The following is a 27,692-nucleotide window of genomic DNA, read 5'->3' as shown; positions in this document are numbered from 1 at the left end:
GATGCTCCAGATATGATTCAGACGCCAGTAGGCAGTGATCTCTCCTTTGACACTCTATGGCTTCTGCTTGTCTCCAAGAAAGAAATGTTCCCCCAGGTACAGCACAGCAATTAAGAGCCTGCTCCAGGCACCTCACCCTGTGGCATGGGGGCAGGGTTCGCTCAAGCAGCTGAGAAGCTCCTCTCCCGGACGCTTCCTGGTTCTCTGCTCAAACCAGACCTGAGGCCAGCTGTGAGCTCCCAGGTCAGAATCCAAGGCCCAGCCAAATTAAGCAACTCCTGGGGTCAGAGGAACCAGCAACTGGGGAGCCTTTCATGTGCTCGGTGATTAATAACAAATAAACAAAATTATAAGGAAAATGATAACTCTTCAAATTTGATGTGATCTCACAGGGCCTGCTTTAGATTTTAATGACTATGGGTGGCGAGTCCAGGGATAATTAATCTGAGTCTTAATTGCAGGGAGGTGGGGAGCCCTTTTTTAGAGTCCACCACCTTTTGGCTTTTATTAAGAGTCACACCTACCTGTTGGGAAGAAGAGGCTGTCCCATCAGATTACCTACAAGAGGGGCACTCTATGTGACCAAAGAGCTATGCTTCCTATGGTTCTAACCCTCACAGAGCATTCGGTTGCAAACCCAGAGCCACACAGATACTGCTTTAGACAGAACCTTTAGTTATCTAGTTATCTGGTTACCTAGAGTCACATGTCTCCAAGTTTTAAATTGGCCACTGAATCTGTTGCCCAGGTTGCAGAGAGTTTTGAGGAGGATGCCAAGGAGGGGAAGGAAAGGCAGGGTGGAATGTGGGAACTGCTTGGCTAAAGGAAGAAGGGTTATGGGAGAAAAAAGATATTGGGAGTCGGGTGACTAAGGGCTACTTGTCAAAAAAGCAGCCTCGGCCAGCTCCATACACCAGGCCTAGAGGTGTCCAGCCCCAGCCCACCCCCATTGCAGGCTTGTGAACTGCAGGGAGATGGCATTCATGGCCTTTGGCAGAGCTCGGGACAAGCAGCTTTGCTCTGGCAGGTGGCCAGGGTGCTGGAGATCAGTGTGTGCCCAGCAGATGTAATGGCAAAACTCAGTGAGGCTGAAAATCGGGGTGGAGCTTCCACACACCCACCCGGCGAAAGCTGAGAACTGGAGTGGTTTCTGTGCTGTTTGGCTTCTTTTGCTTTGTTTCCTTTCCTCCTTAGTGTGATGTTCCTTTGTCATATGCTTACTTACAATACTTACTAAGATCCAGGTTAGAGCTACCTTTTCCGGTCCACTAATTTTGCTTCCTACTAATTATTGTGGTGGTACATTATATGTATTTAGGACACTTGTCACTAGTAATGCTATACAAATATCAGGATAATGTATTTCATTCTTTTCTCCCTCCATTTATTACATATGTAAAAAGCAAATAGTTTTATATTCTTAGTAAAAGCTGTTTGGACTAAGATTGGATCTTGTAATTCTGTTCCTCTTTTATATTTCTGTTTAGTTGTTGAAAAAGCACGAGGTCAGGTGATGAAAAGAGGAAGCTTATGAAATTGGAAAAAGAGCAATGAAGGCTGAACATGGGCTTTTAAAAAAATGAGGATAGATGTAATAACCTCACGGAAATCAGATTCGGTAAAGCAAACCAAGCTTCAGAAGTAAAAGTCTATGATTGCTAGTCTTCAGTCTCTTATCAGAAAGCTTTTGAAATGAAGAATCTGTACTGTGGAAGTGAAGCCATTCTTTCAATTCCATTTTCTTTTCTCCCTCCCACTTTCCACACTCATTCTCCCCATTGGCAACCATTTCAAGGTGTTTAATATAGATTCTTTACGTGTATTTTTGTAAAATATGTACTGTTGTTTTGTATGCATGTATTTTTATTTACATCATGTTCACTTTGCTTTTAAGGCCCATTCATGTTGCTATGTGTACGTGTGGTCTTGCCACTGCACAGGTCTCCATGACTTGCATGTATCCCCCTCATTTACTTATTTACTCGCTCCGTGATGGACACCCATTCCTGGTGTTAGATTGCCTCCGACTCCCCATTACAATACTTCGTAGCTATCCATGTCTTCTCTGTATAGACCTGTATGAGAATTTCCATGGGATATATTCCCAGGAGCAGAATTGCTGAATCATAAGATATCCACATGTTTAATTTTAGTAAGAACCACCAAATTGCTCCCAGCAAGGTTACACCACTCTACGTGACATCCCACAGGCAGGGCTTGGGAGCTCCTATATCACCACACACACATACACACCTCCAGCCCTTTCCACAAATCTTGGGATGACCAATTTTTGTCAGTCTAATGAAAATAAGTGGAGCTGTACACTTTTTAAATTTTGCTTTTCTCTGATCTGTTTTAGTACATCAAAACATGTGCATCAGTGAGGTGAACTAAGTGATGTAACAAACCCCAAATCTCAGTGACTTAACAAAATAAATGCTTATTTTTTGTTTACATCACAGTCCAGTGTGGTGGAGGTCAAGGCAGGGGCTTGCTCCAGTGGCTCTATCATCCCCGAGGGCCTAGAAGCCTCCACTGGATTCTCTGCATCCAGCCAGCAGGGAAAGGAAGGGAGGCCTTGGAGAATGACACAGGAGGTTTGGGCTCCCGTTCTAAGTAGCACCATACATTGATCCATTCACATTCCTTGGGCCAGAACCCAGCCACATGGTCTGAGGCAAGGGGGATGAGAAATGCAGTTTAGCTGTGTGCCAAACAAGAGGAGACCTGGAAATTGATGAAGAGTTAGACAATCTCTGCCATAGAATGCATGCTAACTTTCGACGTTTCCTCGTCTATAAATTTCCTGATCATATCGTTGTGTTAACAGTGACCCTGTATCTTCTATTTGAGATTTAAACCTCTGGTGTAATTCGATTTGACAGTGTGGTTTGGCTTGGGACTTTTTGAAAGTTTTTCTTCCCTTTGCTTCTCTCTCCTCCTGCCAAACCTTAATGACTCTGTTTACTATACATTTACTATGCACACCAGTTTCAATGGTTCTGTTTACCACAGCAGTGCAAGCCTGGCCCCCTTGACTTGGGAGAGGTTTTTGCCTCTGCATGGAATGCACTCCTGACCATGGGGCAGACCAGCCTCTGGGGAGGGCTTTTTTCCCAGGAGTTGCCTGACCAACTTCTCCTTTCCTTGGTTCTGCCTCTCCTTGTATGCCTATAAAATATTTTGGCGGTATTAAGAGCAGGTATTAAGAGCAGTCTTTGTGACAGGGAGTCCATTGTCTTCCCTTAATGCTGGCATTTTGGAATAAACCTGCTTTTCTTTCCACCAACCTTGCCTAAGCGGCGAGCAGTTGGACCTTTTTCACCGTAACACTTGTTCTTTTTTTCCTTTGTACACCCTGCTATTGTCATTGTTGATTTTGTATATTGTTTGTATATTCTAGAACATATGCCCCCTGTTGGTTTTATTCATTGCAAATATTTCTTCCAATCTGTCTGCCTGATCACTGTGGCTACGGGGTCTTTCATCAATCAGAAATCTAATTTTCATGAAACCTAGTTAACCAATTTTTAGCCTTACAGTTTTTGGTTTTGAAATTGTGTTTGTTATTTGTTTACGATCTTAACCTCTAGATTCCTCTTGAATGTACTCTGTCACTACCTCCTTTGTCAATTTCCCCATCAGTCCCCAGTTTGCAGGGGAGTCCACTGTTAAGGCACAGGGAAATGGAAATTCCCCAGAGGGAAAGGCCCACCCAGAAACTATTTTCCAAGCCTCCAAGTCTCCCTTCCAGCATCCAATTTACTCTAATCCTGTAAACCCTAGCCTAGAAAAACTCAGTTCCCCAAATCTCCAATGGAAATGTACAAAACTGTTCAGGAAGCTCTTTGCACTGGCTGGAGAGGTGGGTAAGACACAGGTCACAGACTGTGTGCCTATTAAGAGTTGCAACAGTGAAGGGCATTAAGTTGGACCTTTCCCAGACACACTGGAGTTTTTGATCTCCTTCCCTGTTGCTTCTTGATTTTGATATCATGCTTACACTGTTCCCTTACCTGAAAAGTCCTCTCTAGCTTCGCTTCGCTAAACGTTTTTATCCTCAAGACTCAACCTGGGTATTACCTCCAGGAAGGCTTCTCTGACCTCCCTATCCCCCAGCTTCGAGTCTAGGCTAACACACCTCTTCTGTGCTCCCCGGCACCCTGCACTCTTCCTCTCACTGAACTCGAAACAGGGCCGCGTTGGGACCCCCTCAGGAGAGGCTTCAACATGTCCCTGGCCTCACCTCTCCTTGACCTACCTATAGCTTAACAATAGATCTTCCCCTGCGGCTTGAGCTCGGAATGTCCCGTCCCACCCAGTTTCCTGTTTCAGAAAATTACTCTGAAACTTATGATGAATACCCTTGGGCTTACTGGTCACAATCTCAATGGTCTAGAATTCTTTCCAGGTTACTCCCATCGTTGTTCCTGGGTTGCTGACTCCACCAGAGAATCATGTGGCCAGAGGGAAGGCTCCACGCAGACCCCTAGAAACATCACATAGCCTCTGGAGGAACCCCAGATTTTTCCTTAAATACCACAAGCTGATTGAGAAGGTTACGGCAGTTTTTGGAGGTGTTAACCCGCTGCCTTCCCACACCATCGGTGCTCTGATAATAAACACTTATTCTATGACCCAACTCCTGTGTCGGTCTGTTGGTTGAACTCCGTAGGCAGCACGGGTCCCGGACTCGGCTGGCCTCCCGTTTCAAGCTTACCACACAATGTTGCAATGGCTATTTGCCTAACTGAAGGTGAACTTTTGGGAAGAGCCTGAACCCAACACCCCCTTGTGATCCTAGCATTACCGGGGACCTGACACATGCATTGGCCTTAATAGCTGTTGAACAGATCTGATGGGCTTACTATGCCCTATCCATTGCACTTGGCCCATCTGCCCCAGCTTCATGGGCTTTGGGGAGGTTTTCACTACAGCAGACAGGACCCAGAGGAATTCCCCTCCAGAGGCCGGCTGGGATGCCTCTCACTAGAACTATTGTACGGACTACTTATGGGCTAGTCTCTAGTGGGGCCCTGGAGCAGACAAATCTGGGTTTGCTTTCCTGGGCCTTCGCTTCCCTTGTGGAGGCGGAGGTGGGCAATGCACATTACATATGGTTGAGTGAAGGTGAGTGCAAATCACAGCCTTCCAGGCTGGCAGTGACCCTCCTCTTCCTGATTCCACCATTCAGAAATTAGGTTGACCAGGAGAGCAGGCCTCAGGCAAATGAGCAGGCTGTGGAACAGAAAGGTTGAGGGAACAGTCCTCCAGCCTGCCTCGCTGGCCTTGCAGCCTGCCAAGCTCAAGGCTTGGCTGCCCTCTTGTGTCCAGAAAGCAAAGGACAAGGGAAACTTAACCCAAACAGGTCTAGGACTGGCCCAGAGGGAGCCATCCAGCCCACCTCACGTCTCCTTCTGAAGGGCACATTCTCACACACACTTAGCAAGATGACCTACCTTGTCCTCTAGGAGTGTGCCACCACCCACTCCACTCACTACCTGTTAGTTCCCCTGGAGGTCTGGGTGCATGGGATCTTCCTCCGGAAGGCAGAGGGAAGGGCTCAAACATTTCAAAGACAGCTTCTCCATGGGACGCCCACAGACAGAATAGAATAAAAGCAGGAAGGGAGCAGCTCCTGTCTGCCTGTAGATTCTGCTTCCAGAGGCAATCTCTGCTCCAGTTTTGGAGAGCGGTGTTATAGAGAGAGGGAAGCTGTGGGCTTGGCACCTGTCCCCCATGGAACCCTGCTCTCACACCACTGTCTGGCTGTGTAGGGTCCTGGTCTAGGTTTGTGCATCCCAGCCACCTGCATGGAGCTCTCCTCCCAGGCCTTCTGCCCAAGACACTCTCCAGAATATCACCCTGCTTATTTCCTTCTTAAGGCTTCTCACACTCTGAAAGTGTCCCTATCTTGTCTACTCTTATCTGCCTTCCCTTTTCCTTTCAAGTAGAATGATGGCAGGGCCTTGTTGGACTCTTTGACTATATCCCCAGCTTTCCAAACACAGCCTGGCACATATGTAGTAGCTACTTCGTACTTGTTTCCTGATTGAGTTTCCCTCAACATGCCTGATGTCCACCCCAGACTCCTGCCTTGGACTTGCTGTTTCTTACACCTGAAATGCCTTCAACAGCCTGGCCCACCTTCACCTCTACCTCACTGTCTGCCAGGCAACGTGGTACTTACTGTTAGTTCAAGGCATACTTTAAACATTCCCTCTTTGTGACGCCTCCCTTATCTCTCCCAACGAGCCATTTCTTTCTGTGCGCCCTCACTTCCTGGAATACTTCTATCACAACTGTCTATGAGCCCAGCAAGGACAGGGGTTTTGTCATGTTTACTCTTGCATTCTCAGTGCCTGGCAGATGGCAGATGCTAAATAAATGTTTACTGATGAACTATAATTACTCCTGGTGAGGCTCCCAAGCTACCTTCTTACCCAAGGCCCCAAGCTACCTTTTTAGCCTTGTCTCTCTGCTCTCTCACAGGGAGCCCACCTTCCAGGCAAAGGGAATATTACATCATTCACCCAGCATTTGCTTCAGTAAGGCCTTGTTTTTAGCAGCATCACTTCCACCAGCAGAAACGACATCCCAACCATCATCCTCCTTTTTAACATACCTTGGTTCCCCTTCCTCCATGAGACCTTCCTCAGTTCCTGAGCCGGAAGTAACCCTTCCCTTTCTGTGATTACCATCATCATCTCTCCCAAACAAATTCTGTCTTGTAGTGGGGTCCCATGCCTACACAATGGGTGCTTAACAAAGTGTGTTGCTTATTATTTCAGTGACTCGTAAACTCTTTCTGGTCCCTAGCCCATCTTGCAAAAGTTGGTATCTCTTGGCCGGCCTGGTGGCTCAGGCAGTTAGAGCTCCATGCTCCTAACTCCGAAGGTTGCCGGTTTGATTCCCACATGGGCCAGTGGGCTCTCAACCACAAGGTTGCCAGTTCAGTTCCTTGAGTCCCGCAAGGGATGGTGGGCAGCACCCCCTGCAACTAAGATTGAATCTTGAATATCATGTAAAGGAGCCAACAGCTCCCTGATGTGAATGCATGAGTAACTAACACCAGAACCCAAAAGAACCTACCCCAGGCTGCATACCCACATTTCATTCAGCAAGGTAGAGCACTGGACAATCCAGTCCTGCAGAGAGCACCTACTCTGTACACCGTCTCATAGGCCCAACCACCTTGCTCTTTGCCTTATGCTAACTCCTGATCTGATCCCAACCTTTGGTAGTCAACCTCCCCTGTCACTCATGTGGTGGAAGCGTGGATAGATCTGCCCACTCTCTACTATATCCTCAGTGCACAGAAGTGCGTGCACACACACATACACATCTAAGAATATCCACAGATACACACATGAGGTAGAATGTGATCAAGCGCTTAGATGTCGCCACCGTGTTTAGTGTGACGACTAGCTTTGGGTAAAGGTTTTGACTCTTAGTACAGTGCCCTGCTTTACTCAGGCACTCAAAAAAATATTTGTAGACTTAATAAATTACTTGCTTTCCCACCTCCCACCCTCTACTATCGTCACTGTGTGGGCACTTCTTGGCCGACTTGAAGCACTGGTCTGTTCTATTACGCCAGGTGACCAGTGCTTTAGCAATGCCCTTTAGGAGCAGGATCCTAACCTTTTGTACCCAAGTGTCGTCACTTTTTCTCTTGAAGTTCACCAAACACAGCCTGTTATTTCCCCGTCTGGATCTGGGCACTTGCTACTGGAAATTTCTGCTCTTTACCCCACACGTCCTGTACTTTCACCTGGCTTACGCTTGGTTACCCTTTAGAGCTCACTAATCTGCTGCTACTTCCATCAAAAAGTCTTTCCCAACTTCCCCATCCTTGTCCCAAATTGGGTTAGGTGGGTTGCACTAGACAAAAAAAGGAAAACAATTTCTCTACCTCTCTTTAGGACTGATTATTACACGCATACACAGTCTGACAATTAAGTTTGCAAATTCATCCTAAAAAAGTGCTACACACCTCATTGCTGAATATCACTATGGTCACCTTCGAAGTACTCCCCTTGGGAAGCTATGCACTGATGCCAGCGCTTAGTCCGCCCTTCAAAGCAATTTCGGAACTCTTTTTCTGGAATGGCCATCAGAGCTGTCATCGTATTACCCTTGATGTCCTGAATGTCATCAAAATGTCTTCCTTTCAATGTTTCCTTTATCTTTGCTTAAAGAAAGAAGTCATTGGAAGCCAGATCAGGTGCATAGGGAGGGTGTTCCAACACAGTTATTTGTTTACTGGCTAAAAACTCCCTCACCATGTCATATATTGTGGTGATGCAAGAGCCATGAATTGTTGGCGAAAAGCTCAGGTGTTCTAACTTTTTCACGCAGCCTTTTCAGCACTTCCAAATAGTAAAGTTGGTTAACCTTTTGTCCAGTTGGTGCTAATTCATAATGAATAACCCCTCTGATATCAAAAAAAGTTAGCAATATCGTTGCAACAAAGTTTGCAAACTTAATTGTCAGACCTCCTATATAAGGTCAGCCAAAACTTACACATACAGTATTGCATGTGTAGTGATTTACCAAGTATATTCATGTTATATCTTTGGGGTCTCACAGAACCCTGGGGAGTGATGTTACTATTTCCATTTCAGAGTGTGGGAAACTGAGGCTTTGAGATATTAAAGTAATTAATGTAAAATTACAAGAGAAAGTAAGCCAGAGAGCCAAGAACTAAAATTGATATCTCCGGACACCAAAGCCTGTGTTCTTTTCATTTCATTGGGGCAGGCTGCAGTGTTAGCAGGGTGAATGAGCACAGAATTGTGCAGTCCCAAAATTGCCTAAAATCAAAGATTGTGGGGGACTCTATTCTCTTTACTCCATGCAACCCTGAGGAGCCGTCAAAACTAGGGGAGGCACAGCTTTATTTCTCTGGTCCAATTCTTTTCTCCAACCCTGAGCCATTAGTAGAGTATGTTATAAACCTCTCTGTTTGAGATAAACATCCCTATTTACCTGGCAATCATATATAATAAGACTCTAAAAGCATTTGCTGGTAAAGGTTCTAAATAAAACTGATTTAATGGAGCAGAAAGCAACTGAGGTGGCAGAATGACGGCTGGAAATCCTACCCCCGCACGCTCCCAGCTCCTTCAGAGGCTGCAGCATCAGTCCCTTCTCTGGGCTCCGAGGAAGACCATCCCTGCGCGGTCTGAGTGGTTATTGAAGCAGGTCTCAGCTAGCCCTCTGAGCCTTCTCCAGCTTCTCAATTATGACGCCACCTCCTGCAGGGCCTCGCACAGGAATTTTTCCTCCAGGGGCAGAAAAGAGAACCTCTTGTCCTCCACTGTGTAGAAGCTGGTTTCAAAGCCCCCAGTCAGTACCAGATAGACCCTGGGACTGAGCAGGGTTCTGAGGTGCCCCCAGGATGGGGCAAGCAGCCTTGAGAAAATGAGGCAGTCCCCAAGGGGAAGGACTGCAGATTCCGGAGGCCTTTCTTTACGAATGTCACACTTGAGCACCTGGCAACAACTCTCCTTAACCACTCCTCCTTCTCAGCTCACTTGTTTCTGGAGTGAAGGGAAGAGGAAAGAGTAGCCAGCTTGGTCATGCTCATTGTGTGAGATGCACACATCACTCCTGGCCATTCTTTGCCTTTTATACAGGCTCCCAAAATATCAGGTCATTGGTTTTCCAGATAAAGAAACTGAATCTCAGAGAGAGGCATGGTCATAAAGCCAACTGTTAACAAAGTCAAGCCTAGGACCTGCCAACCCAGTGGTCAGAGTGCTTTTTCCCTGCAGGCTTTCTCCCAACAACGTACTCCTGGCAGTTAGTCATTTTCTTACCGCTAGGTCCATGTTTAACACAACCCAGGCAAGTGCAACAAGATATGGAAAGTCTGCCTGGAATCAGCCGAGCGAAAGTACAAAGTGAGTTTGGTAGACTTTGTCGGGGACCCCCAGTTTCTGCATTCCCTTTCACTGGCCTGGCCACTCCACTCCACCTCCTTGCTGCCTCCCACGTTCTCTTCGTACCTATACCTGTTCTCGGGATGTGGGGCTCATTCATATTAAGGTACGAATGAGGACTAACACTTAAAGCTTTATTCTTTCCAGTTCTGTATTTTTAAAAAGTCATAGCCTTAAGCAAAAGGAAAAGAATTTAATGTACAACTTCAACCATCTTTCCTCACTAGGGAGGGTGACATTAGGGGAGTGGAGGTGCTATGGTGGACCTTCCTAGTGCCCTGCAATTACACAAAGTAAACTCTGTCCACCTGTGTGCAAGGTTGGTCTTAATTCTATTCCCCATCTTGTGCAGTCCACAGAAAAATTCTGCCAGTTTGAAGCCACCTGAACTTGGAGTTGGAATAACAGGAGCAGCCGCCAATCACAATGGATGTCTGCCATAAACAACCAGCTAGCTGGCTGTGCCCTGCCGGTCTACATCAGCTCGGCCTCATACCGTGGCATTCTGTGCAGGCTTTCATGACACTTTCTCTCTTGCTCTGATTTTGTCTCTAGCCGTCTATTTCTATTCCTTTTTTTGGTCTTTATAGGACTCATACCTCACTTTTCGTCTTTTCTTCTTCTTGGGGCCAAAGTGACTTCCTTCTTAGTCTCCATCTGCCTTGTCATTTCCACATGAACCACATGGAAAATTCTTGATTAAGAGTGCTAAGTGAAGCTCCAGGTATTGTGGAGATCCAAAAAGAAACAATAAACCCGTTATCTGTCCCCCTCAAGTACATACACATATTTCACCACTGGGGAGCAGTCAAATGCCGGCATCTCCTTCAGCCCCTTTTCCAGCTCTCGGTGGTTTTTGCCCACGAGGATGATCTCCTTGAAAGACTTACAAGTGGAGAGGAGCTTGATAAATGATGGGCCCAGAACCAATGTCAATCAGGAGTTTTCCTTCCAGTCTGCCTGCATTGGAACAGTAACATTCAAAATCGTCGGTATGGGAAGCATGGCTCTGAGGTCCATCCTTCCTAAAAGACTCCCCTCCACTCCCATTTGGAAAGGCTGCAGGGAGTCAACAACTTGGCTTGGGAATGTAAACTCCAGGAGTAGGAATTTTGTCTGCACTAACAGCCTTAGAGACCGTTTAGCACAGTCTCCAGCACTAAACATGGGTAGTTTAGGTAGGAAGGGAGAGTTAGGAGCAGGAGAGCTTGTTGTGGGGGAAGGGGACAGTAATTAGTAGAGAACCAGCTTTGTCATTTCAACCGCCATTTACCACTGTAAATACCTGTTTAGAGAAGAAATCTGGTCACATTTCTGAGGTCACTGGTTTCCGTCTTCCAAGCACTCTTCACTGAAGTGCCCTATGGTCCTACTGAGACCACCTACAACATTCCAAAAGATCAATCAGCGAACATTTATGGAGCACCAACTGTATTCCAGGAAACTTGCTCGGCAGTGTGAGGGCTAAAAGGAAAATATAGGGACTGTTCACAGAGCGCTTGCTCTCTATCATGCCTTCTCTCCAGCCACAGAAAGACTGGGTTGACACAAAATATCAGTAGCGTTTGGACCTTGGCAAGGGGCTTCCAAGATAAACAACAAGGCAGCAAGGAGAGAAAACTAGCTGACAGGCTACAGAACTTAGCTTGCTTATTTGCTCCTGGGTGCTGCTGCTACATTTAGTTTGTTCCTGTTTGCTTTATCACTAGGGTCTGGTGCAGATAAACTGAGGTAAGGATCAAAAGTTTAAGAAAATCTGATAGCAGGAAAATTTTAATTGGGAAAATTCTAGCTATTGGGTTATTTTTCCTTTCCGTGTGAAAATTGTGAAGATACTTGTTATTTGATTTTTATGGTCCAGCCTGCCTTCTCGTGTAGTAAATCTGAGAGTACCCATCCACAATGTTTTCATGGGCCACAGTGGTAATCAGGCAGAAGAACGAAGACCACCTGAATTTGGAGCAAGGCTTCCTACACTTTCTGATGCCCTTGTGTCTTCTTTTGCTGTTGATAGGAAGAAGAGAGGCTCACCCTGGACCATCAAAGACGCAGCTCTTAGACTTTATGAGAGGAGAAAATCTTGACCTCAGGGACCTCAGAAACTCTGTGGGTGTCCCACCAGGCACCATCCATCAAATGCATCTGAAATCTTCCCATAAGGCAGTTCCACACACTGTTAAGGTCATGTGTCTTGCCACCCTAAACCAGCCCCAAGGCTCAGGAAGACAAGCATCTGATTTAAAATTTGCGTGGTTACCCTTCCTCCCACAAACCTTCCCCAAGGCTGAAGGAGGCTAGCATTAAAGTGGCATGATAGTGTTTTAGCAGGAATTAGAGGAATTAATCACCCACGGGATTCTGGCCCAACTTGGATTAGCCCAGGTCGGCTGTACGTTCAAATTCTTCCTGACAGACATCAAGCACCATTGATTCTTGGAGAGCCAAGGAGAGCAGGGAGCTTTATCCAGGAAGGAGCAAGCAATCTGATTCCCTGGACCCTTCCTGATGGAGCTCAGGCTTAGACACTCTCTCTACCCCCAAACACATGGATGAAGACCAGAACAGCCAAAGAAAGAAGTTTCCTGAGCCCTCCTCCCTTCAACCATTCCCTCTGTCACACTCACCTCCTCCCAGCCACCTTTGCAATTCTCTCCTTCAGCAACAAACACCATCCTCTGCCCCTACCCAGCCCCCAGGCTTTTCAGTGGCTTCAGCTGGTGTAGAAGGGTTTCTAGTCTCATCTACTGCATTGCATCTCCATCTACATGGGTTTTCAAACGATTTAAAAGGATGCCTAATTTTTAAACTAAATCTCCTGTGAATGCCCAATATGTGTGATGAATAATACATACGGCTTTTAATCTTCAGTGTTTTTGAAACATACCTCCAACACAACACCCAGGTTTCTGCCCTAGACAACTGAATGAATGTTGATAATATTTAGTAAAACAGGGAAGACAAGAAGAAGACTAGGTTTTAGTTGAGGGGGTGAGAGGTTGGGAAGATGAGAAGAGATGGGTTTAGTTTTGAGCATGTTCAGCTTGAAGCTGAAAAATCTAATCTAACCCGGATACACATCTAGAACTCACAGAGAGATCTGAGCTGGAGCTACGCATGTTGTGGGATGAGTGTGCAAAACATACTTGTTCTATAACTGAACTGAATTTCTTCTTCAAGTCCCTTTCTTCTTCTTCAAGTCCAATTTCTTCTTCAAATGGGTGGTTGACATTAAATCTGAACCACTTAGAGTCTTCCTTCACCAGAAGTAGGGGTGAGGTAGGGGCAGGATTGAGGTGACACACCTACTTGGTGCCAAGCATGGGGGCTGGCATCCATGCTGCTGGCACCAACTGAGATTACATTGTATAATCTCGTCCCAGATTACTGACTAACACTGTTGCAACATCCTCTTTACCAACCTCCATGCCTGTGTCTCTCTGTCTCTCTGCCCCATCTCCATTCCCCACTCAGGAGCAAGGGAAGTCCCTCTCCCACTCCTCAGGGTGCTCTGGACTGTGAAATAACCACAGTCACATTTCTTCTCCTCTGGCACCATGTTGACAGTAGGGACAAGTCTGCGGTCACAACACTTTCTAGCCCATACTCAGTGAAAGGGCATAGGTATTTTATGTTCACATTTTCCTAAATAAATAAGAATGGAGAAGGTATAAAAATATAATTAATACTACAAATTTTGTTAATTTATATATTGAACTCTGTAATCTGAAAACAAAAAGATATTCAAAAATTAACTGTATATAAAACCACAGAGAAATTATGAAACTTTCCCAAAATAAAAATAATGTAAAATACATACACTGAACAAAATGCAATAAAATAGATATTAATTACAAAACCACAAAACAAAAGACTCTACTACATAGAAATTTTAAAATTACATCTTAAACATTTTGGATCATGAGGAAACCAAAACATGTTTTTTTTAAATATATAGAAAAAAAATCTTACAGATAAGTATCTATAAGACACAAATAAAGCAGAGGAAGATTCATGATCTTACATATTTATATTAATAAACAGAAAATAATGTATTAAGCATCCAAATCAAGACGTTAAAAAACAATAACAAATTCATTTAAAGAAGAAATTAATAAAGATCAAAGCCAACATTAATAAGTACGTGAAGTAATGAGTTCAGAAGCCAGATTTGAGTGATAAAGTGAGCTGGAGGTGAGAGGAAGATAAGGAAATGCAGACAGAATGTAAACAACACTTCTAAGTGCTTGGCTACAGAAAGGGAAGAAAGACATCAGGCAGAAGCTAAAAGTGAATGAGGCTTAGAGAGAGAAACATTAATATTTTGACAGTAGAGGAAAAGGCAAGGAGGGTGTTAACACAAGTCAAATTTACAGGAATGAGTAGGAAACCGAGAATTCACAGCTGGAAATTGTGTTTTTCCTGAAAATAATGAGTAGGGAAGTACAGGTGTTTGAGATTTGAGGTGAGAACCAACAGTAAACGGAAGGCAAAAACTAGGGAAATACAGAATTATTAGGTATTTTCAAAGGCCCAGCGTAAGCGTTCTGCCCCGAAGTGTGCTGTCCAGCGTGCTTAAAAGTCTGGGTTCAGAAGTGAAGATATTGGAGTGATGTAATGTTGGGATTTTCCTGGGCATGTAAAACAGAAGGTAAGTGGGCAACAAAGGTAGAAGGAACAGTCATTTATTCATTTATTCAAAATGCATTCATTGAGCACTACTATGTAAGATAATAGGTTAATGTTTAAGAGCAGAAACTCTGTAGCTAAACTGCCTAGATTTAAAATCTAGCTCTACGATTTATAGATATATCCTTGAACAAGTTATTTAATCTTTTCTTGCCTCAGTTTTTTATCTGGAACTCATGAGTATAATCACCTGCCTGATAGAGTTGTTGAGAGGATTAAATAAGTTAATTCAAATAAACAATTTAGAGCAGATATTTCACTTATGGCCATGACAGAGTAACAAGTACTGGAATTGCCTTTCACCATAAACTACAAAACTGGACAAAATATATAACACAACTGTTTGCAGGCGTTCGACAATAGGCAGTGTGTGACTGAAACGTCTGAGAGAAGGAAAACATATAAAGTGAGCCCAACATTCACCAGTTCTCTTCCTGGGGCCAATTTCCTGACTACAGCACAGGTAGGTGGAACCGAAGAAGAGTCCAGCAGCCCTGGTGAGCTGAGAAAACAAAGATCAGAGTTTGGAGTTCTAAAGCAAATGGAACTCATGGGGCTGGCTGTCAGGGAGGAGGGAGTCATGGGGGTGGGGCGGGCAAAAGTCTATGTAGGCATGTACTCATTTGCTAGGGCAGCTGTGACAAAATACCACAAGCTGGGTGGCTTAAATATAGAAATTTATTCTCTCACAGCTCTGGAGGCTGGAAGTCCAAAATCAAGGTGTCAACAGAGTTGGTTTCTTCTGAGGGAGAATCTATTATCTGCTTCTCCCCTGGCATCTGGTGGTTTGCTGTCAATCTTTGACATTCCTGGCTTATAGATGTATCACCTTGATCTCTCCTTTCATCTTCAGATGGCTTTCTCTCTATGCATATCTGTATTCAATTTCCTCTTTTTTGTAAGGACACGCATTATATTGGATTAGGACCTACCCTAAGACCTCATTTCACTTTAATTACATCTGTGAAGACCCCATTTCCAAATAGAAGTCATATTTTGAAGTATTGGATATTAGGACTTCAATGTATCTTTTGGGAGGAACATGATTTAACACGTAACAGGGGTTCCTGATGGGTTTTGGTCAGGAACTGGGCTGTACATGCACAGGTTGAGACTTTTAAGAGATTGGCTGCTATGGAGTTGAGAACAGAATGGAAATACTAGAGGTCACCCAGTGCCAGTAGTCATCATTCCAGCCAGAGTGGGGAGATCTTATTGTCACAGCACGCATTACCTCAACATTTATCTGAAACACCAGAAAAGTTAGGCTTTGGGAAGAAGGATCATGCCCTAGAATAAATGCTACTTTAGACCCACCCTACTGAAGCCTAAAATCAAGCCTTGACAGGTACAAGCCTCTGATAAATTAATTGTCTGCCAAAACAAAACGCAACACTCTTTAAAGGAAAACAACACAATCCAGACACCTTCTGATAGATCGCCCACAATATCTAACATACAGTAAAAAAATTACTAGATATGCCAAGAAGCAGGAAAATGTTACCCATTAAAATAAAAGGCATCGATGGAAACAGACTCTGAGATTATCTAGATGTTGAAATTAGCAGACTGGGACTTTAAAGCAGTTATATAAATGTATTTGAGTTAAATAAAAAAATATTCTTCGTGAACAGCAAACAGGAAATCTTAACAGGGAAATGGAAACTACTTTTAAAAGGAAATTCTAGACTGAAAATACAAATTCTGAAGTGAAGAATTCACCAGATGATTTTAACAGCAGATTGGAGATGGCAGAAGTAAGAATCTAAATTTGAAGACAGAACCATAAAAATTATCCAATCTGAAGAAGAGAAAGAAAAAAGATTAAAACAAAATGCACACAGCCTCAGTAACCTGTGGGAAAATATAAAGCTGTCTAACATATATGTGGTTAGAATTCCTGAAGGAAAGGCAGGAGAGAACGGGGCAGAAAGAGACAAATGAAGAAAAAATGGTTAAGACTTTGCCAAATTTGGTGAAACACATCACCTTATAGCTCTAAGGTTAGCAAACCCCCAAGCAGTGAAAGGCACACCAAGACACATCACAGTCAAACTTCTGAATATTGTGAAATCATCCCGAGAAAAATGACATATTACGGACAGGAGAACAGTGACACAAATAATGGCTGAGCTCTCATCAGAAACAATGGAGGTCAGGAGATAAAAGATGACTTCCTTAAGGCTCTAAACAAATAAACAAAGTAACTGTCAACACAGAATTCTATATCCTGCAAAAATACCCTTTAAAAATGAGGGTGAAATAAAGACATTTTTAGATAAATGAAAGCTGAGAGAATTTGTCATCAACAAACTTGCACAACAAGAAATACTAAAGGAAGCTTTCCAGGCTGAAGAAAAATGATACCTGATGGAAACTCGTATCTACAGGAAGGAACGAAGAGCTCTAGAAATGGTAAGTTCTAGGCTTCCTTACCTCAATTTGCCTTCTGGTTCCTCCAGGCCCTCAGTCATCTTTTCTCCCTCTGTAGCTTTAAATATATCCATTAGGAAATGTTTGTGTCCCAAGCCCCCCAGAGGTCCAAGAGGGCCATAGGAAGAATGGAGGACTTGGACCCCACTAAACCCGGACTGCTGACGTGACTTGTTTGCCTGCTCAGCAACTAATTTGGGAAAGTTCCCTGGTCATATTGCAGAGAAAATATTCCGCCCAGGTGAACCAGTCAAACCTCTCTCCAAGCAGGATTTGAGGTTTTGATAAAACATGTTATAAGAGAAATGTTCATGAAATCTGGAAGCTCTTCAAATTGGACTCCCTGAGGAAGCCTTGGGCAAAGGAAAACTGGCTGAAAATATCCCAGAGCAGTGGCCCACAGAGGAAGTCTAAGAAAAACCACTGGTCTGCAAGGAGCAAATAGGACTTCTATTTTATTTACTTATAAAATCTTATTTTTTTATTTTAATGTGTTTTATACTTAATATGGTAGTACAGTAGTATATATATATATATATATATATATATATATATATATATATAAAATGCATAAACAAATATTGGGGAACATGTTCACACTTTTAATGAAAGGGGTGCACAAAAAAAAAATTGTGGGAGATGACTGACACCAAAGGAAATGTAACTCTGCAGGCAGAAATTGCTTTACAAATTTTATTTCAGGATTCACACCATTGTGCATTCTACAAGGTTTCTGATGTGAGTGTGTGAATTAGCTACACCATGGTCATCTAAAAAGCGGTTTAAAAATACAGATTCCCAGATACCGTGCCCACAGGTTCTGATTTGACAGTCTGGGGTAGGAAACCAGACATGTGAGTGTATTTTCAAAGAAGCAGAACAAAACTCCATGAGTTTTGGTGCACGGCTGGTCTGGGAACCAAGTTAAGTACAGTGTATGGGGATTGACCCTTGCCTTAACAAGCTTCAGAGGATGCAAGATAAAGAAGGAATTTTCTGAAGAAGTGGGAGAATTGTACAGATATTCTGTTCAACTGGGAGAAGCTGGGCAAGGGACTAAAACGAAAGATACAGTTAGTTGATCTGAGGGTTCCTTCCAGCTGTCACACCAGAGACCCTACAACAGGGAGCAAGACCACTCACTATTGTTCTTGCAGCTCCTGATGCCTCAGAGAAGTCAGTGATGTCACCACTTTACTGACTTAAAGCAAAGTTGAGCAGACGACTCCACCAGGTCTCTTCAGATTGTTTCCTCCTGGTAACCCTACTACCAGCCCCATTTCAGATCCTCATCATCCGATAGCTGAAGAGTTAATAATAATCACCCCTTTCTTCAACAAGTCAATAGCGTGGAGGGAAGGAGATTTAAGAGAAATAACAAACAGATGCAGTTGTGGAGCCTACTTTGGCTCCCAATTCAAACCGATCAACTTTAAAAAGTTATTTTTGAAGCAATCAGGAAAACCTGAGCATAGACTGAGTGTTGATACTAAGGAATCATTGTTCATTTCTGAGGTGTATGAATGCCATTGAAGTTACAGAAGAAAAATTCATTTAAAATGCATACATTGAAGTAGGTAGCGGGAATGATATAATGCCTGGGATTTATTTAAAATAATTCAACAGAAAGAAAGAAAAGAGAAATGAAAGAAAAAGAAGGAAGAAAAGAAAGAAAGATAGATGAAGCAAGCATGGCAAAATCTTGATAATGTTGAACCTGGGTGATGGTTTTTATGAGGAGTTCACATTCTCCTTTTACATATCTTTGAAACTTTTCATTTCAAAAAGTTTCCAGCAAAGAACTAAAACTGTGTCTGGCACATGGTATTATGCAAGAATCAGCGTATTGTCATAATGACTGTGGCAAGGGCCGTTTTAAATACCAAGACACAGTGGCAAAGAAGGCCAGAGGATTCTGCTCACAGAAGCTCCGTGCAGGGAAAAGGGGACATGGACCATGACAAGTCAAAAACTAAAGAAGATAATATCAGATGGTGGTAATAGCTATGAAAAAACCAACTTTAGATGGGATGGCCAGGAAGACCCCAGTAAGAGGTAACATTTGAGCTGGCCCTGAATTATGTGGAAAGGAGGCAGCCAGGCCAAGATTTAGGGGGCAGAGAGCTCTGGCAGAGGGAACAGCACATGCAAAGTCCTGCCCTGCCTGGGAACAGGCGGAAGGCAGGGAGGCTGGTACAGTGGTAGAAGGAACACGGAAGGAGATGGGTCAGAGAAGTAGACTGAGGCCAGATTATTTAGGACCTTTGCTGGCAGCAAGGACAGCTCGGTTAGAAAAATGGAGTCTGATGGTAGGCAGGAATAATACATTTAGGAAAACTCTTGTTTGCAGTAACTTGAAAAGCATACCAAATATATACCGAGTCATAGCTCTAAGAGAAACTATGGGGAAAGAACCAGAATGCTAGTGTATGTTTGTTGTTCTCCAGTGCTTGTAGCAAGATATTATTATTAAGAGATGGGTCTGGGGGAAAAGATGACAAGTTTCCAAGAAGAAATGAAAGAAAATAGGGGGAATCTAAAAATTTGTGGTTTTTTGGAAATAGGTAAGCTGACTGCTTCTATGCCCTAAATTACAGGAACTAAGACTGAAAAAGGCTTCAAGCAATAATGGCTCATGATAAAAATTCTCTTACAAAGGGATTCAGTCCTGTGGCAAATATCAGATTAAGAGTGTTGCCTTTCCCACCTAAGCTCTTTCAGATGGCCCCAAGGTAACTAACAGGGAAGCTTGGATTTGAGGAAGAAAAAAACGGTAATCACAGTAACAATAATAAAAGCAGTTTTCAAACTATGTCTAGGAAAGAACTTTAGCTTTGGTTATTAGCATGAGGAATGGATTGGAAGTAAACAGATCCAAAGTTTTTGACAAAATTGAATTGCCAAAAAACCCATGAACCTGGCTTAATAAAGCCTTCGGCTGTTGGAGTCTAGAACCACACTCAGTCCCCCAAATTTGCACAGACTGGTGGTGCAAACTATGCAGTCCCAAGGGAGGCTCAACTCCCAGCATCCACTTCAGATGTGGCCAGGACAGATAACAGTCAAGGAAGGATTTCCTAGAAGCTGGAGCAAGGGACTTCAGAGTACAGTGGACAAGGGAATTGCTCCAAGACAGGAGATCCAGGGTCTAATTAAAGAACTTTCTCCATTACCAGGGCAGGGGTCTTCATAAATACCTGGGTACCATCACTCTAGACTAGGGACTTATGGGAGCTCCATTTTTCCCATTGCCAAGAAGGAATTTTTATTGTAAAAGGGGCTGTAGTGGACTGGACAGTGTCTTCCAGAAATTCATGTTCCACTGTAACCTCAGAATATGAGCCTACTTGGAAATGGGGTCTTTGCTGATATAGTGAAGGTAAGGATTGAGATGACAGCATACTGGATTATGGAGGGCCCTAAATCCAATGAGTGTCCTTTAAAAAGACAGAAAACAACACACAGGGACACTCAAGGAAGAAGGCCATTTTAAGACAGAGGCAGAGATGCTGCCACAAGCCGGGGAATGCCAGGAGCCACCAAGAGCTGGCGGAGACAAGAAAAATTCTTCCCTCAATTCTCCACAGGGAATGTGGCCCTACCAACACCTTGGTTTCAGATTTCTGGTTTCCACAACTAAGAGAATAAATTGTGGTTTCCACAATTAAGACAATAAATTTCTGTTGGTTTAAGCCACCAAGTAGTGGTAATTTGTTATGGCAGCTTTAGGAAACAGATGCAGGGGTATACCGCCTCTTAAAAGCCTCTGCCAACAATGATACAAATGACTTCTGCTCACATGTGATTGTTAGAAATCAGTCATCGGCCACACCTAATTGCAAGAGAAATAGAATCTTAATTTATACCAAGGAAGAGGGAAAAACTGGTTACTACAGAAAGAGGTTTTATGGAAGGTTTTGACATTTCATAGCACGGGCTATTGATATTCATTTTAGCCACATACCCAATGGCTGGGTGTTGGGTACAGCTAACTTGCTTTTAGTTCACAGAGTTTATGGGAGGACTGCACATCACCTAAAAATCCTGAATTTTGAAATGGATGAAATGACAGTATGGAATTTTGTGTTAGTTCTCTTCAGGAGTAAGTATATTTTATGTGTAGGAAGAAAAGTGCAAACAGATATTCGGTGACTAGAGGGACAGATTGTGGCAGAAAATCAATCTCTCCTTCTGAACATAGCTGGAATACATTTCTCAGTCTCTCTTGCAGTTAGATGTTGCCATGTGATCGAGTCTAATCCAAAGGAATGAAAGCAGGAAACATATGTACTTATCGTTACTGGGCCAAGGCTTTTCAAAAGCAGGCAAGCCCTCTTCAAATTCTCTCTCCCCTTCTTCTGGATAGATGAAAATGATGAAAAGGCCTCCAGGAATGGCAGAACCACAGGATGTGGAGAAGAGCCACCTGTCAACCACACACACTCACCTTGGACAGTTAAAGGAATGAGAAATAAACTTCTATGACGTGAGCCATTGTACATTTTGGATCTATTTGTTATGGCAGCTAGCATTGTCCTACGTGCCCAATGAAAGAGACAGGCATGGACATGTGTGGACAAGGCTTCTAATAAGGGCATGTGAAGTTGGAGATGCCTGTTAGACATTAAAATGTTATGTGTTAACTAACTCAAGACTGGAGTAAAAAATTGTGAGTCATTAGCGCATACGAGATCAGACAATTAAGTTCGCGGACTCATCCTAGAAAAAGTGCTACATGCCTCATTGCTGAATATCACTAGGGTCACCTTTGAAGTACTCCCCTTGGGAAGCTATGCACCAATGCCAGCGCCTTTTAAAGCAATTTTGGAACTCTTTTTCTGGAATGGCCATCAGAGCTGTTGTCGTATAACCCTTGATGTCCTGAATGTCATCAAAACGTCTTCCTGTCAATATTTCTTTTATCTTCAGGTTAAAAAAGAAGTCACTGGGGGCCAGATCAGGAGAATAGAGAGGGAGTTCCAATAGAGCTATTTGTTTACTGGCTAAAAACTCCCTCACAGACAGTGCCATGTGAGCTGGTGCATTGTCATGATGGAAGAGCCATGAGTTGTTGGCAAAAAGTTCAGGTCGTTTTCATCTAACTTTATCATGTATTCTTCTCAGCACTTCCAAATAGTAAATTTGATTAACTGTTTGTCTAGTTAGCACAAATTCATAATAAATAATCTCTCTGATATAAAAAAAGTTTAGCAACATCATTGCAACAAGTTCACGAACCTAATTGTCAGACCTTGTACTAAAAGGGGAAGTAGATAGACAAGGTCAGAGGATCAAGGAAGCATTCAGAGGACAAGGTTAAGAGGACAAGAGACGGTCTAAATAATATTCAAAGTTCCAGCAGAGGAAGATGAAGGAGTCAGCCAGTGTGACTGAGAAGCAGCAGCACGTGGGGTAGGAGAAACCAGGAGAGTAAGTATTTCCAAAAGGACCCAGTTATGCAGAAAGCTGCTGAGAGATCAAGTAAGATGAAGACAGCAAAGTAGTCACTGTATTTTGGAAGATGGAGCCACTGATGAGCTTGACAAGACAATTTCTATGGAGTAAATGAGATAAAACTCAGGTCAGAAACTGCTGTAAAAAAAAAAAAATGAAGAAAACTGTCTATACACCGCGCTTTCTAGAATTTTGCTGTTCAGAGGAGGATGGTAACTAAAGGGGGATGTGGAACCAGGAAAAGTTTTGTTAAAATAGGAGATGTTTGTAAGTTGATGGGAATATCTGGTTGAGGGGGAGAAATGGTTGAAATGAATGCAGCAGAGAGAAGAGTGAAGGACAAAAGAGCTTAGAAAGACAGAGCGATGAGCCCCAGCGCCCACAGGAGGAGTTGCCCTTTGATAGCAAGATGGACACATAATCCATCAGACACGTCACTCTGGGTCACTTCATTGGGCTCCTTGGTGGTGAGGATTAAAGACGGCCCCTGTCTCCTGAAGGCAAGCTGGCAGAGAGCTGGGTTAATGTTATGTTGTTCTTGGTACTTATTTTCTCTTGTTGTCCTCGATGCCAGAGGAATTAAATTTATATGTTCCAGCCTGGTATCAGCTGTGCTCTGGGGAATGAAGAGAAAGATCAAGTACGGGTACTTGGGATAGGATGTTAAGGAGGAAGAAGGCTAACTGGCAAGAGATTTCTGAGAATAAGGTGAATATCAGTCAAGTCAAATTTGTGAGGTCCAGCCCCTCCCACCCACCACTCACCCCATGCCTCCATTTTGTGACTTCCTCCCTTCCCAGGTGAGGGTTTATTGGGGTTAGTTAGCCCTTTCCTTGCTCTGCCCGTCTGACCAACTATTATGCATGCATTTCCCCTTGTCACCACCTAGTGTCACTAGAAGCTCACTCTAAGCAGAAGACCACACGTCTAGGTTGCCGGAGAAACTCAGGGAACTGCTGCGTTTTAAAGCAGTGCTAACAGGTGATAAGGAGCCAGAGGTATTCTCTGCCCTGAGGATCTTTACGGTTGGCGAGAGTCATAGAATCTTAGAAGTTTAGCATTGGGAAGGGTCCTCAAACCATTTAGTTGCATCCATTTGAGATGGCTGGAAGTACCAAGGGGCAAGGAGAGAGACAAAATGATCCAGCTCTAAGATCACTTCCAAGTAAATAATCCTCAGACCCAAATGCCCAAGGGATTGGAGAGTCTATCGTCTCCTGGAGAATTCAGATGTTGACTTGAGCACTCAGGTAATAACCACCCAGACTGTGCTGTGTAGGTTTTGGGGGACATGTACCAGGCTCACTCACTGTACTAGAAAGGGCAGTTCTATTCAGAGACAGGAGCTAACTTCAGCAACCTTCCATATGGTTTTTCTGGGCTCTCGGAAGGTTCTCAGGAGGTAAGAGTTATCCCATGGCCTCCGGTCCCGTGGGGTCACCTCTCAGGCCCACAGTGAGGCAGACTGGGCCACTCTGAGCTCCTCAGGCAACACTTCCTTGACCTGCCTGCTTCTCTCCTAGTGGTAAAGCTTTTGAGGAGCTCGATTCCATCTAAGGTTGATCTTCCCTCAGGAAGATGAGGCCCCATGGATGCCTGGGGTTTGCGCTGGCTGACAGCAGTTTCCAATCCAGCCTTTTGAGGATGGGAGGAGTTGGATTTGACATGGCCAGCTGGTCAGAGGGGGAAAAGGTGGGAGAAAAGGGTCAGGATAGAAATATCGACTCAGGAGAACTTCAGGTAAGTCCAACTGAACTTTCTCCCAAGTAGTTTAAGGTTTTTCTTGTCTGGCATAAATCAGGACCACATTCTCCCCTTACCCAGCTAGAACTGGTATATAGCAAGGGACCTAAAGGAACCGAAGCCACTCACAAGGGGACGCACTTTCCCAGTCACTATCTAGACTCATCGGAGAAGCAGAAGCACCTGCAGCCAGTGCCCACTAGGTGACGACAGAATCCCTGTGATGCCAGTGGAAGACGTGTCCACTCCAGACCACCAGGTTTCTGGCTCCTGGCTATGGGGGCTCCTGTCCTGAAATGACTGTCTAGGCCACCAGCTCCCCTCTCAAACCAGGCCTGAGCCTGCCCCCCAGTTATAACTTTCATTTTTATAGCACCATGGCGTGTATAGCACATGGCTGATTCACGTGCCTTGCCATCAGCTGATGACTGTCCTGAGGGTAGAAGGGGCAGGCATTACTATATCCCGTTGTATAGTTGAGGAAATGGAACCTTAGAGCAATTTTGAGTTGTAGTCAAGGTCACACAGTAAATGGCAGAGCTGACCTCAGACAGAGGTACTCTTGACTCTGAACCCCAGGTTCTTTCTGCCAGACCCCAACTGCCCGCCTTCTTAGGGGCACCTAGCACAGCAGCCCTCACGCTATTTCAAATCAAAGCAGAGCCTAAGTCCTTGATTTCATGGGTCCATATGCTGCACCCGATGGTGCCCATCTGGTCTTCAGCATGCTGCCATGCCCTAAGGCCACGGCCCAACTCTGCCTCAAGGGATGTGAGGACACTCAGGGAAGCAGGCAGTGGCAGCCGGCCTGGTTTTGAGCATCACCGCACCCCTGGGATGGCAGAAGAGGCAGGACACTGTCCTGAGGAAGCCCGCAGCTGGCCTCCACTCCCCAGACTTGCCCAGGTGTGAGCGGTGGCGGGACGTGGGGATATGGCTAAGGTTTGACTTAGTTCTGCCCTGGGAAAAGCGACTGAGAAAGAAGGAAAGGCTCTCGATCCCAGTTTCCAGCAAATTTGGGGCAAGCTTATGAATGAGACAGAAAGGGCTAGGGGACGGAGACTTTGATTAAACACAGAACTTCTTTCCTCATGGCAAGGAGTGGAAATTGTCAGACCTGGTGGGTGGGGGCCAGGAAGGGGGAGGACATCTCCTTGACAGGCAGCAGGGCAGAGAGGACAGGACTGAGCTGCTGCAATTCCGTCTTGGCCTCCAGTGCAGCCATCCCCACATAGGCGTGGTCACAGTGTGAGTTTACCCACTTGTACAATGTGGCCAGTGCTCAGCATCCCACAGGAGTCCTGCAGGGCGAAGGGAAGCCTCTCCGTGTCCTGTAAATAGATCCTTCTGGAGGGTGAGCTGGGGAGTGTTGTGCGCTCCCACTCTATTGAAGAGTCGGCAGAAAAGGAGCCCCCTCCCTGGTCTGGAGTTGCCTGTGGACAAAGACAATGATTTTCCCATTGTTGTCTGGCCCCACGGCCTCTGTGAGGGCGGCAGATTTGGGGGCTCTGTGCCAGGCTGCTGTGTCTCTGCACCCCACCTCCCTGAGGAGATGTAGAGGAACGGGGTGCAGCCAGCCGGCAGACAGTTGGGAGCAGCTGAGAGCAGTGGCCTTGCTATTAATGTAGTCGGTAAATAAATAAAAGAGGGCTTAAGCTCAGTGTACAGCAATCAGTTTAGAACTACAGGGTAATTAGCACAGCAGGGGGCTGCAGGGCTGCGAGTCAGGTTTGAATGAGTGAGTTCACTTTCACTGAGGCACCCCCAGAGAGCAGAAAACACAGCCCACGGAGGAGCCAGCCTCCTGCCAGCCCACGAGAGCCAGGGGCGCAGAGTGATAGTCGGCCCAGAACCATAGGGAGAACTGGGGGACGGTCACCCATCTTGGCCAGGGACCAGGCGCACACACACTCACACACCCACACACACACACACGCACACGCACGAACATGCACATACACACATGTGCACACTCACGCACATGCGCACACACACAATGCCCAGGTAGTGCCCTGCCTGTGATGTGTGCTGCCCTATGCTGGCTGCTTCCTGTGCACATGGAAAACAGCTCAGGTGTCTCTATTGAAATGCTGTGCAAAAGTGAGGGGAAGCAGGAACGCCTCCACTGTGGCCTCCATGTAGCCGGTGACATGCCGGTGACATGCATGCACGTGGAGGTACCTGGGCAGTCACGTGATGTGCACCACCTACTTCCCTGGTTTCACCCTTCCTTGGCAACTGTTACCTCAGCCCCCAATGCTAACTACCTCTCTCCCTCCCTCCTTCTCCAGCTCTTCCTTTCATCCATTTATTCAACAAAGACTTATTGGGTGCCTACTGTGTACCAGACAGCATTGGGCTCTGGGAATAGGAAGATATTTAACACACAACTCCTGTCTGCAAGGAACTTAAAGTTGGGTTAATGGTAATCGTTAAGAAAGCAGGTGCTTATGTGCACTACAGCCAATGGTACCCTTGAGGCCGTGCAGAGGAGGGCACCGAATCCAGCTCAGTGGCCAAGGGAAGGAGGATTTCCTGAGAGAGATAAGGTTTGAGCTGAGACCTGAATAGTGAGAAGTTGAGATAGTTAGACAGCAAGGAGGTGAGTGTGTTGGTGCACTTCCCACAAGAGGACACGGCATATACAGAGGCCCACGGGGTGATGGAGCTTGGCATCTTCCAGAAATCACCTGTGGTTTAGTTGTCTGGGGCCTAGAGGAGGAGTTGGCCAAGGGAGGTGGGGGTGATCCTGAGATCAGGCTGGGATGGCAAATGCAGGGGCTCTATCACTGAGGGTGTTATAAGCCTTTTTATGGAATTTGAATTCCATCCTAAGAGGAAAGAGTCACCACCGGGGCCTTCAGTCAAAGGAATGCCACGATGCTATTTGCAGTTTTGGAAAACCCACTGGCTTTGGCAGCAGAGGAAGCAAAGGCTGAACAGAGGGAGGCAGAACAGCTGGGGCCAATGTCCCTCAGTCCTCTCCCCTCCTGGTGGGGGCAGTGGGACTCCCCCACCCCCACAGGCCTGGCAATGTTGAGCTGAACGGAGAAGGCCGTGGCCTTGGACTTAGCTCCACATGCCCCTTGTTTCACCTGCCACATCTTGCTCAAGCCTTTACCAGGTCTCTGCCGGCTCCCACCTTTGGCGAGAGCAGAGATCCTCAGAGTGGCTACAAGGAGACCTGTTAAGGCTGATATGATGTGACCCAAAGTGCTCACCTGAACCCACGCAGCCCTGGCCGGAAGGCACATTGTGCTTGGGGTGGGTGGCTCCCACCTAATGTCCTTGGAGACACATTCAGGAAGAATGCAAACCCTCCCCCCTGCTGCCTGGGTCCTCTTCTGATCCCAGCAGAGTGCCCCTGTGGCAAGCCCCATCCTGGAGGGGGTTGCCCACTGCTGCAGGGCTGGGGCAGAGGGCAGCTAT

This window comes from Rhinolophus ferrumequinum, chromosome 11, assembly GCF_004115265.2.
Source record: "Rhinolophus ferrumequinum isolate MPI-CBG mRhiFer1 chromosome 11, mRhiFer1_v1.p, whole genome shotgun sequence".
NCBI lineage: Eukaryota > Metazoa > Chordata > Mammalia > Chiroptera > Rhinolophidae > Rhinolophus > Rhinolophus ferrumequinum.
The sequence above is the reverse complement of the archived record's forward strand: the minus strand, read 5'-3'. Positions refer to the sequence as shown.